At 42.0% G+C, this 12984-nt stretch overlaps 1 protein-coding gene across 1 annotated transcript in view; it reads left to right on the top strand.

The window, feature by feature from the left end:
* The first annotated feature begins 5317 nt into the window (after window positions 1–5317).
* cacna1ea (calcium channel, voltage-dependent, R type, alpha 1E subunit a) overlaps window positions 5318–12984 on the top strand; it is a 191087-nt gene continuing 183420 nt past the window's right edge. Inside the window, exon 1 of the mRNA XM_079505454.1 lies at window positions 5318–5371. The gene's annotated coding sequence lies outside the window, so the exon portion shown is untranslated. The remainder of the gene's footprint in view (window positions 5372–12984) is intronic.

Genomic DNA, 12984 nt, shown 5'->3' on the forward strand with positions numbered 1-12984 from the left:
AGACTTGGAACTGCAACTAGCAACAAGAAAAGCTCCAATTTGGGGTAAAGTGAAGTCGCATATTTGTGCAGGCTTTTACTGTCAAAATCAGACTTGTAGATGTAGAAGTCGGATCAAAATCTACCGGTACAAGTGCATTCATAAAATTACACTACCAGCATGCAATGCATGCTGACACATTAGCATCAGCATGCATCAAATATTTATTTTTAAGCTCATTTACAGTAAGCCCTTCGCATTTCTGTAAACTCACACAATTGGACTGCTGTGAATGGAGATTGGGGGTGACTCATGTGAGAAGCGCCATAGTTAAATGATGGGTTTAATTGTGCTCCTGCTGGAGAGCACACCACAATAAAGCAGAGCGAGTTTGCTCATTGGGTGGTATTTATAAAGGAAAGCAGACATTCTATATCACCAATATGTGCGTGTGTGCTCAATAAATTGCAGATGCTTTTTTCTGATAATATAATCATTGCTATCAAGAGGTATCGGCTTACATTTTATAGTTCAAAATGTCTCTACTCGTGTATTTGTTTCATCACTTCCAATTTCACCTGTTTATCCTGTTATCTACAGTATGAGTTCCCTCTCCTGATTGGATTCCATTTTGTATCCTGACCTGAAAGTATTTTCTGTTAAAAGAGCTAGAGAAATGGGGAGATCCCCATTAATTGTGTGTGTGTGTGTGTGTGTGTGTGTGTGTGTGTGTGTGTGTGTGTGTGTGTGTGTGTGTGTGTGTGTGTGTGTGTGTGTGTGTGTGTGTGTGTGTGTGTGTGTGTGTGTGTGTGTGTGTGTGTGTGTGTGTGTGTGTGTGTGTGTGTGTGTGTGTGTGTGTGTGTGTGTGTGTGTGTGTGTGTGTGTGTGTGTGTGTGTGTGTGTGTGTGTGTGTGTGTGTGTGTGTGTGTGTGTGTGTGTGTGTGTGTGTGTGTGTGTGTGTGTGAGAGAGAGAGAGAGAGAGATATAGAGCTACTGTATTTACCTTTAAACAAGAAAATGTCGCTCCACCTAGGGGCGGCGGTGGCTCAGGGGTAGAGTTTCCGGATGGTAACCTCAAGGTCGCCAGTTCGAACCCGGGCTCCCCCAGAGTTAGTGTCGAAGTGTCCTTGAGCAAGACACTGAACCCCTAATTGCTCCTGATGTGCTGGTTGGTACCTTGCATGGTTTCCGCCACCATCAGTGTATGAATGTGTGTGTGAATGGGTGAATGTGCGTAATGCACAATCTATGTAAAGCGCCTTGGATAAAGGCGCTATATAAATGCACCATTTACCATTTTAAAGGACCACTTCACCACTTTTCAACCTATCTTCATATACTTGGTCCTCACTAATGATTATGATAAAATCAATTTCTTTCTACTCTGTCTGCGTATCATAAGACTGCTGTGGGCTGTTCAGAAACCCATCCACCATTGACATCATCGATGGGGAATCCAAGCTAATGGAAATTGCAGGCTTTCTATTCCTGAAAAGTTGCAATGCGGGAATGGAAGCCATTCTCACGATAATACAAATCTAAATATATATATTTTTAAATCTGCCTAGACACAGACCAAGTAGAAAGAAATTGTGCTGTTTTTTTTAATTATTTTTTATCCCACAATTTTTGTAACCCATTTTTCACCCCTGTGTCACACACACACACACACACACACTTTAATTCAGGAAGATAAGGTTGAATGAATCTAGATTATATTAAGGATAAATGGGATAAATCATTCAGATTATACAAGGAAATGAGTGGAATCAGAGGTTTAAAGACATTTTCAACAATTTAAGATCTCCATTTTGGCAGGAATATGCTTGGAAGATGGAAACAATGTTGCACATTCATCTAATCATATGGGTAGGCTACTGGGTAGCCTACATACAAACAATAATGTTTGTATTTGTAAGGTTTATTAAATGTATGAATTTGACCTTGACATACTTAAAGGGGAATAGCACTCATTTTCGACATTTTATAAATATATTTACATCTGTAGCCTATATTGTGATTGTGCTATCATGCCTTGACTTAATTATACTTATATATTATTGTAGAAATTGTTGTTGTTGTAAAGTTCTGAAAATAGACTTCAATATCCAATAGGAACTATGTCACCATTAGTTCAGTAAAGTATATAAAAGAGCTCAAAGGCTACATATTCAGTCAGACAACTCACCCCGAAAGTGGCCGAAAGTGAAGACATCTCACCCCCGAAAGTGAAGACATCTCACCCCTGGTGAGTTGTCCGGACGTTCGGGGTGACTCACCAAAAGTGGCAAAAGGGGTGAGTTGTCTTGTTACCAATAATATCTAATGTGATCCTGGGCTCTACACACCCTCCGCCAACCTATATTATTGTAGAAATTGTTGTTGTTGTAAAGTTCTGAAAATAGACTTCAATATCCAATAGGAACTACATATTCAGTCAGACAACTCACCCCGAAAGTGGCCGAAAGTGAAGACATCTCACCCCCGAAAGTGAAGACATCTCACCCCTGGTGAGTTGTCCGGACGTTCGGGGTGACTCACCAAAAGTGGCAAAAGGGGTGAGTTGTCTTGTTACCAATAATATCTAATGTGATCCTGGGCTCTACACACCCTCCGCCAACCTAGTCCCCATATATGGGGGACATGGTCATTTTCCAGCCATTTAGTTGCATTCATTTTTCAAAATAATTTGGCGACCCCCTGGGGGGTCGCAACCCACGGGTTGAGAACCCCTGCTGTACAGGGTTCCAGCAGTCATGCAATTACTGGAAATATTTTGAAATGAGAAAAAAGTCCTGGAAAAGGTTTGGAATTTATCAAGGGTCTGGGAATTTATCAAGGGTCCTGGAAAGATATTTGGCTATAGTATGCATTGTTTATTGATTTAGTTCATAAAAACATTTTCCAAAACATATAACATTACACGAAATATGTAACAGGTAGTTTTTCCCAGAACCGGCTGCGTGATTGCAGCCTAATGTACAGTATACTGAACGTGACAAAAATAACAGATCTACAAGCTCACAATGCGCTGATGTGTGATTCGTAGTTAGCCTGTACATGTGAATCGTGATGAAGTGTAAGCAATTGAACTCATATCTATATCAGTTGAACTAGTATCCACAATGCCTTAAATGTGCATAAATAGCAGATGAGCAGATCTGTTATTTTCACTATATTTGAAATGGGGCTTATGTGGTTTATTCATAATGTAATCTACGTTTTCCCTTCCTAGAAATGTGTAGTACAATGTCATAAGTATCCAAAAATAAAAATAGGCTATTCAAGCTTCATCACTGCTTAATCTTTTGAAAACAACACTGAAACCATATCTACACGTCCCCCCTCATCTAGACTGAGTATATATCATGGAGCACTTGGAAATAACTCAACAGCAGGTCTGGACTGACCATAGGACGTACCGGGCATATTCCCGATGGGCCGCGACCGTAGAGGGCTGCCATGATTACAATTTTTTTAATAAAAATCTTTTTTTAACAGTCAGGCAGGCCAGAAGGCGGCAGGCCACCAGGAAAGTTCTGCCAGTGCCATCATGATCATTTCACTGTACCTGTATCAGTGAGTGACAAATAAACCCTCTTCTATCTTGAATCCTTTTGCCAGCATCATTCTTGTGAGAGCAACAAAGGGTTGTGTAGTTGTCTGTTGGTTTGTATCATTTATGTTGTTCTGTAAAAGTGGTGGTATTAGGGCTTGTTTGTTTGTGTTTGCCGCGACGGATCGGGCGGTATAGTTTCTGCTATCTGCACGCTGGTTGTGGTGGGCTGGTCTGGGCCAAATTCGCACGAAAATGACCGGGCCGAATGTTTGTCCCAGTCCAGCCCTGCTCAACGGTCCTGCATGCCACAGTGCCACCTGTTTCTAAAAGGCTGCAAACCCTTTACGGTAAATATTAAATATTACATAAAATACAGGTAGAGTAAAGGAATAAAAATCACACCCGTGTGAAGTGAGGGGCGCTCTTATCATCTTACAGCATCAACATAATGTTTGTTTAAGCAACGCATGCTTATGTTTGTTTTAGTCCTCAAAACAAACATTACATTTCTCTTTATTGTCTATGGCGTTTTCTTAAACAAGCATCGTTGAAAGACAAACATTAAAGCTGTATATAGGAGGGGCTCTCAAAAATAGAAAAGAAGCAAAGAGAGACAATTACAGAATATAGACAAATCATACACAAAGATATAAAGCTACACAGCATTGTTTTAAATCTTTGTATCTTCATGTCGCTGGCTTCCATTGAAAAAGAATGGTAGACAGTATCTTTGTAGCTGCCAGCATCAGGATCACTGAGTGCGAGCAACCTGGGGCAGTCAGCACATGTCCTGATTGATTGATCATTTTAGAATGCAGAATGGGTACAGTTCAAGGAAGGTACGGGTCAATACAACAACTGCTAAGAGGATAAAAACAGAAAAAGCAATAAGACTTGTTTACAGCAATTTCCATTTTCCTCTCTAATTCCTCTGTCAGTGCTATACACACATTCTCTTTTATTTTTTGATTTGATTTTGATTGACAAGACATGCATCATCCATATTCAAGACCAGTGAACAAGCTGTGCTGATTTTCATTACATTGGACTTTTCATTGGACAGTGTTCATCCTAACCCTGGGCCTATTTGCTACAACACTTTACTGGTGCCCATGGCAACAAATAGCCAGCACACTGAGAAAAATAATGTTTGGTCAAAGGCGATAAGCTCACACAGGTGAGTCATAAAAATAAACAGCTTGTATTGTGTACAGTATGAGGTACAGTAATTGGCAGCTGCCTTGGACATTGACAAAGGCGAGGAAAGCTATATAGCGGCTGCGGTAAGCCTATAGTGTTGACTTAAAGTTCAATATGGTAGAAAACCATATTTGTCGTGTCGATAGGCAACAGGCCTACATTTTATATTACTGTGCTGAGTGTGCTCGGTATACGCCATCCATATTTGTTCCTTCAAATCCTGAGGTGAAATAACCTGAACATATCTTGAAACTGAACAGTCTGTCTGTCTTGTCTTGTCTTGTCTGTCTGTCTGTCTGTCTGTCTGTCTGTCTATCTTGAAACTGAACAGTCTGTCTGTCTGTCTGTCTGTCTGTCTGTCTGTCTGTCTGTCTGTCTGTCTGTCTGTCTCTCCACCTCTCGATCCACCACACACTCTATGCACCCCTCTCTGTGACCTCCCCCCCCCCCCCTCTCTCTCTCTCTTCTCCGCACTCCTTAGCTCGCGAGTCGCTACAGCTACAGGCGGCTACTCTATCAGCTGCAGCAAGAAAATACTAATCCTAATATGCTGTGAGCTGTCCGTATGTTAACGGTCTGCCGTCTCGTTGAGATTTAAGAATGGTGAACAAAATGGAAAGAACATGCTTTTAGGTAAGGAACTTCTATTTTCACTCACTGAAAACAGCTCACAATTCAACGCGTTGAATTCCACGCATACTGACACTGTATATAGCGTATACGACTTCACTGTTTATTTGGGAAATCAATATTAGGAAGATGAGATCTGTAGGGCAGGCTGAAATTGATTGATTGAAATATGTATTTAACAGTTTGCAGAATGGGTACAGTTCAAGGAAAGTATAGGCTACATCAATACAAAATCTGCTAAGAGGATAAAACATTTGTCCTCCATTTTCAATTAATCAAAACATTTAAGACAGATATACACTTCTATGCAAAAACGCGTGTAGGCTACATTATACAATTATAGGAGGCTTTTACTTTTTATTTTACAGGGGCCAGAAGTGCTCTTTGAGAGCGGTTTTGAAGGAGTCTAGGGATTCACAACACATTTCTTAACTGCTGAGCCTGAGTGCATGCGTTACACATATTTTAGTGGCATAGAGCGAAAATAAATTAATCCCTTAATTGTTTGAGCCGAATCTGGGTTGAACGTGGTTTGCGGAACTCCCTCTGCATGGTGTTGTGATCGTGGACTTCAAGATTCATAACATTCAACATTATGGAAGTATTTTGACAGGTAGGCCTAGCCTATGGGTGTAGCGAATTGTAGACCAGGCCGCCCCCGGCCCCTTATAACTATAAGTTTGCTGTAGGTATATATGGGCTGACGATCTGTCGTCAAATTATGTAGGATTTGGACAGTTCGGACAGGATCGAGGGTCTTAATTTAATCATCAAATCGTGACTCATCACCTCACCTGCTGCAAATGTTCATAGAGCATGCCTATTAGGCTATAGCTCATGGCTCTGAGTCTGAGTGAGTGACTGAGTAGGCTTCCTGAGAAAAACAAATCCAACTCAAGATCACTTTACCGGACATACAAAAATGAAAGAAATAGGCTACATAGCTATTTATACAGTTTAGCATCGGGCTGCCATTATGGCTTGCATTAAGGAGGCAGACTGTAATTAGATTCTGTTAATTATCAAGCAGACCCAGATAAGATTGGATTGTAATTTAACCTTACAGGGAAGACAAATCCATGGGGAAAGGCAGCCATTGCACCTAAAATGAAGACATATTATAATTAACTTTGAGTCATGCTGCAGCCTGCATTCGATGTAAAGATAGGATAGGCCTATACTCTCATCATTATGAACACATTAAGTTACTTAATATGCCTTTAAATATGTCTGATACTCAAGCACTTGGCCTGATTATGTAATTTTTCAATTTTCAATGTATTGGGCGTGGTTTCCTGCAGGTGCCACTCAAAAGTCGTCCATTCATTTTTCTCATAGAGATTTACAAAAATATTTATATTGATTATTTTAAGCCTAAAGAATCAAGCCATCCAATTTCAGGATCCTGCTGAAATAAACCTTTGATTTTCACATGGCCCTGTTATAGTGCCATCAGGAGGCCGAATTTGGCAAAAACATAATTTTTTGACAGTACACATTTTTGTCCAAACATCACGCAAATTGGTACACAGTATCTCTAGGCCTATGTGCGATTTCCGTGATATTTTGCATGCAGAAAGAAGAAATGCCACTTGAAATTTTACAAATCAGCCTGATGGTGGCGCTATAGCAGGCCAATTCATGTTTTTACCTAATTTTCACGGATCTGTGTAAAACTTTATGCACAGTTTGCACACTCCCTAGGAGGCCAATGAAAAACCTTTACCCTGCATTTTTCACATCTGCCCTTTATAGCGCCACCAGGAGGCAGACTTATGTAAAGCACATTGTTTGATATTACTCCTTCAGATTTGAATCAAATTCCAAGCAAATGGGTGCTATAGTCATGTGATCAAGACGGACCTGTTTGATTTATCATATTCCATCGTGATTGGCTAAGATTGACATCTAGGCTAAAGTTTGCAGAAGTCGCCTGTTTTGAACAAAATGCTCAAATCATGAACGCAGCATCCGATTGCGGTGAAACTGTGTACGCACATTCCCACTGGGCTGAAGAAGTAATGCCACATTTTCAAATCAGCCTCATGGTGGCGCTATAACAGGCCGAGTCTCGTCGTTACCAAATCTACCTTTATAGCACCACCAGGAGGCCAACTTATGTGAAACGCATTATTTGAGGGCTATGTCCAGCTTTTGGTGTGTGTGCACAAACTTTGTCCTACACAAACATTAAAATGCCATTGACAATGAATTGGCCAATTTGTTTAAACACAACACAACCATTGATGACGAAGGTGAGGACACAAATTGTGATTGGCCGGAATGAGATGACGTATGATGATGTACGATGATAAGAGCACGCCTCACTTCACACAGGTGTGATTTTTTAATATTAGTGTTTCAGATTTGATCCAAATATCACATCAAGACGGATCTGTCTGATATTTTAGGGGCGCTAGCCCCTCCAAAGTCTGGCTTTCCGAAATGACGTCATGTGGCAGCCAAGTCTATGGACTTTTAATGTTTGTCTTTAAGCATGCTCCCCCCCCAAAAAATATAGACCCCTCTTGTGACGTCATATGGCATAATGTTTGCTTTAAGCAGTAAATATGAACAACTTTGTTCATATTTTAGAAGCCCGAATCATGTTAGCTGTCATTTTACTTTACTACTCCATATTTCTCCTCTCTGAACTCGAGCTGCCCTGTTCTTATCCAGCAGTCATGCTCATCTTGTGAATAAGCATGAAAAGCCAGATCAGCAGCTAGGGAATTTAGTAAATGCAGATGTCCTTTTTGTGAAATGACAATGATTTGGCCTTTTTATCTCCCCACATTTCTTATCTCCCTCATTGCGGCACTATAACAGGCTGCTTCACTATAACTCAAAATGTTTCCCCCCCTGTATTTCTTGGTACTGTACATGATGAAACTCAAATAAAAAGGTCCGCACATCCTGTCCTGCTGGGCTGGGTGCTGGATCAAAAATTCAACATGAAATAACAAAAAAATCTGCACAGCGGAATGCTGCTCCCACTGTGGAGGTTTTCTTTATTATTTGTTGGTAACGTTGGTAACGTTTTGGGCCGGGAGGCTCTCCCTCAGACCTTAATGAGAATAGTGCAGGCACAGACAGCATATATTTCACACCTGTGGCCTTACTGAGCCCTTTTTTATACTGTATATCCCTAATGTCCGTGTAAAGAAATGCTGGGCAAAGCAACATATTTTTGGGACAGGGTATTCAATGTGTTATTGTCAGAACTGATTGATTGGCTGAAAGGCCACAAGTGTAGGGCTCATTCCACACTGAATAATGCTGTCTGTGCCTGCACTTTCTCAGTCAATACATTGAACAAAATCACATTCAATCAGAACCGTCTACTGACCTACCAAGATCTCAGTAGGCTGATACACAGCTACTGTTATGACATCGACGACGCGCGTCGCAGCTGCCAAAACAGTAGCCGTGATCAACGCACAGAATGCAGCCTACTGAATTTCTCCAAAACGTCACAATATAATGTTTTGTGCTGGATTCGGTTGCGGTAGGTTAGTAGACGGCTACCGAGAGCATACAATGCTCTGATTAAACGTGATTTTGTCCCTTTCAATGCATTGATGACATTCAAATCCCCTACAAGGAGCCTCCCGGCTCGAAACGTTACCACCAATAAAGACAAAACACACGACGGGAGCAGCATTCAGGTGTACATGATAAACTATAGGCCACGCACATTTCCACCTATCTAGATTATCAGCCATTTTGTGTTTTCTTCAAAACACATATGTGTTAATCAGTCAGGTTTTTTTTACACCACCATCTATTATACATTTGAAAACATGTGCCCAAGCCCAGGAAAGGAACATAAAGTCACCAGCTACTACGTCACTGACACGCTGCAACACGCTGCAACAGACACTGCAACAACACACTAACACGACACAGCCTTACCCTCCGCGTCGATCCACGGCTATCTCCTCATGTCGCGCCGCACGCCCACAATCAACAACACCCGCGAAAAAACTGTCATTGCACTGACACTACAGCCGCCTCCCGTCCACACTCACAAACAACATCAATATCAATAATAAACACAAACACGCCACAAGCACCGACACCCCCGCCTAATTTGTTGCCAGGTCTATGAAAACAACCCCCGAAAAAATGCCATTCAACACGCTACTTACAACTCGCTTACAATTCGCGGACCTGGCAACACTGCATCCTGTTTTCCCATTGGCTACGGTTGCTACAACACGCATTTGCACTGCATCTTGGGAGCAACACAGCTTAATGTAGGGGTCACCGATTGCTGTGCTACATCCCCCTCATGTTCTCACCACCCCGTTCGGCTACTCCACACACACTAACCTACACAATTCTCCACATGCAACACAGCCACCTTATTGGCTAGCCCCCTCACATGGCGATCCCCACGCAGCCAAACACAGGCCAGCCACACACACGCACCCACAACGGCCACGCTCGGAATTATCGCACTGAGCGCACTGTGCAAATGCAATGCAAACTAATAGGCGAGTGTGCTTCGGTGCGGTATTTCCCAACGCGCCCATCTCATCGACACAACGCGCGCAGTCGGATGCCAACGTCTTCCGCGCATTATTCCTTTCCCAGTCTCACCACACCACGGACTCATTGTAACCTCGCATCAGTGTCACTGCAGACACGTAATCACACTGTGGAGGATTTGTGACTGAGTGACTGTGTGTGTGTGGTTTGATTTCAGCATGTTTTACACTGCACAGTTCAACAGTTGCGCAGTGCACACCATGGGACAAATCGGCTTTTCACCCCCTGCCACTGTTCCCACAAACGCATGTACAAGAGGAAAACAATCTAAACATTATATACTAACGTCAGCATCGGGCACATTAACACACACAAGCGTTATTAGTTGAGTTTCCTTATTGAAGTGCCTCTGAATTGTAACTGTGCGTTTATGTCAGTCAGCGATGCGATCCGTTGTTATTCAGCCACGCACGGACTGGAGAGAGGCGACGTGTTTCTCTCCCTTCGCCTCATGTAGCCCTCATTGTAACTACAAATATTGTTCCCGAAGAAACAATGTGGGTTCACTGCAATCCAAAAGATTGTAGGCCTACTATAATGCAGTCAAGGTCCCCACAAAAATATACTACAGTATGTTCTGCTCCATTCTCAACATCTTTTGGTTTCCAAAAACACTAACTTATTGTAAGTCAACCAAAACAGTAACAAGCAGTTTCATGTGTGCTTATTTTAATTTAATTTAATTTGCTTTGATGTGAAAATAAAATACAACAAATAATAATAATACCCATCCGTTAATACATGTGAAGGGCACAATACTGGGTTTAAAAACACAGCTGAAACATGAAGTGGAGTCTGTCAAATCTCGCAATTTCCTTCTTCCCATTGCGCTGCAACGGAACTAGGATGAGCCGCCCGAAGGGCGGCGAAATTCTAGTTAGGTACAAATGGTCTTGTGAGTAATGTTGTGAAAATATTCCGTTTGTCTGTAATTGCCTTAAGAATGTTTGGGTGGGACGGGGCCTAGTATACCTTGCAACACAACGCCATGGCCTTTCTGCTGGCCATGGTAGCCAAAGTCCTTGTCAGATAGCTATATGGTCCGGCTAGTATCAACCATCAGACAAAGTGATGCTAAGCCTGGTGCAGTGCTAGCTCATGCTCCATGAGCACTGTGTGAGTACAATATGCAGGACACAATAACCAGTCTAACATAAATTCACCATACACATGTAATTACATGGCATCATAACATACACAGGACAGCATAATAAGCTGTGATTAATGTCAGTTAAACAGATTGAATGTATGTAAAGAAAGAGAGGTGCTTGGTCATTGGTGCCATTGGTGCTCTCCATGGTGCTGAAATGCCACAAATGCACGCCAGTAGGCTATGAAGTGTATTCTGTTGCTGTCATATGTGTTATGAGTTGGGAGCATGCGTGCATTTTGACATCCCGGGCTTCGGATGTGAGTGGACAGCGGCTTGGATCAAGTTAAGAGATAAAAGGTTAAGTAGGCTAGAAATGACATCCTCACAGGTGCAGAGAGTAAGTAGGCCTATCATACATATTCCGCCAGCAAAATACATTTGCATGTCAGAAAGGGCCGGATTAACACCTCTGAGGGCCCCTGGGCACCTTCGCTCGAAGGGCCCCCCTTCACACGCACGCAACATTTTTGCTGTTTTGGAGCCGTTTTGGGGCAGTTTTATGCCGTTATATTGGCCTATTTCCAGTCACCTACCCCCCCCCAGAGTGACAGCCAATCTAGCGCATTGTTGCTGCTTTACACACAATTGCACTTTTCAGCTGCCCTTCTCACCAACAATAAAACACTAATCTTTTTAGACACCATTTATTTCATTCGGATTAGGGACCGGTCGAAATCTAAATAGGGGTACCCCTGGAGGAAATGTATGTGTCCTGATATAAAATACCATCACCCTCCCTGTGAATGAAAATAAAAATCCAGTCCCCTCCCCAGGTGATTAAACAGTCAAAAAACTGTCCGCTGTGGGGTTTGAACTCACGGCCAACGCGGACAATGGTCTCGTAGTCTAACGCCTAACACAGCAAGCTATGGAAGCTATTGAAAAGTAGGGGTTGCAGTGTGTACTTACACACTTGGATAGGCCAAGCACAATGATTGACGGGGAACAATGAAAACCGGTCCTGTTGGGAAGAACCAAGTGAAAGCAACAGAGGGGTATCGTTGACCAAAGTTGTACTTTAATTCAGAAAAGCTGTAGTATTAGATATATATATAAAACCCGGACTATTTTATTATCAAAATTGGATCACCCTCCCTTGGACTCGAAATAAAATTAGCTCACCCTCCCTCTGACTAAAATTAAAAAGACATTCCCTATTTTCCTCCAGGGCCCCCTTTTCTAAATTTCGACTGGTCCCTTAGCAGGGAAATTTTCTGTGGAGCTTTTTTTTTTGAGGAGCCCCTGGTGCCCAAGGGCCCCTGGGCACGTGCCCAAAGTGCCCATATGGTAGATCCGGCCCTGATGTCAGAATACACAAGCCTACTGACATGCAAAGACACAATTATATTCTCCTTGATGGCAAATAATAAGCATAACCGAGTATTACAGTGTAAAATATATTTTCCATAATTTAACCAACGCCTCCACCTACTACGCAAGCTCAACTGATAGAGGGAATCTTGACTTTTAACATGGCAATGTGGTATGGCAATCTTAATGTAAAAGGAAGAAGCAAGCTGCAGCGAATAGTGAACCTAGCCTCAAAAATCACTGGGAAGAGACAGAAACAATTAAGTTGTATCTACAAGGAAGTACTTCGGAAAAAAGCTGTCAAGATAGCAAATGACCCCTCTCATCCACTGCAGGGAGTTCGAACTACTTCCCTCTGGTAGACAGTACAAAGTACCAAAAGCTAACCGTAACATTTTTTTTAAATTCCTTCATCCCAAATGCCATTAAGGCACTAAATGTTACCATGTCTCGCTAGATTTGTTGTTTTTCAATGTATTTGCCACTGTTGTCCTGTACTTTTTTGCCATGAAAAAAATATTGTGTAAGTGTTGTTGCTGTTGTAACTGTTTTTTTTTACTGTTGTTGAGACCGAAGACAAATAAATGAAACTAACTAA

This window comes from Electrona antarctica (assembly GCF_951216825.1).
Source record: "Electrona antarctica genome assembly, chromosome: 7".
Classification (NCBI taxonomy): Eukaryota; Metazoa; Chordata; class Actinopteri; order Myctophiformes; family Myctophidae; genus Electrona; species Electrona antarctica.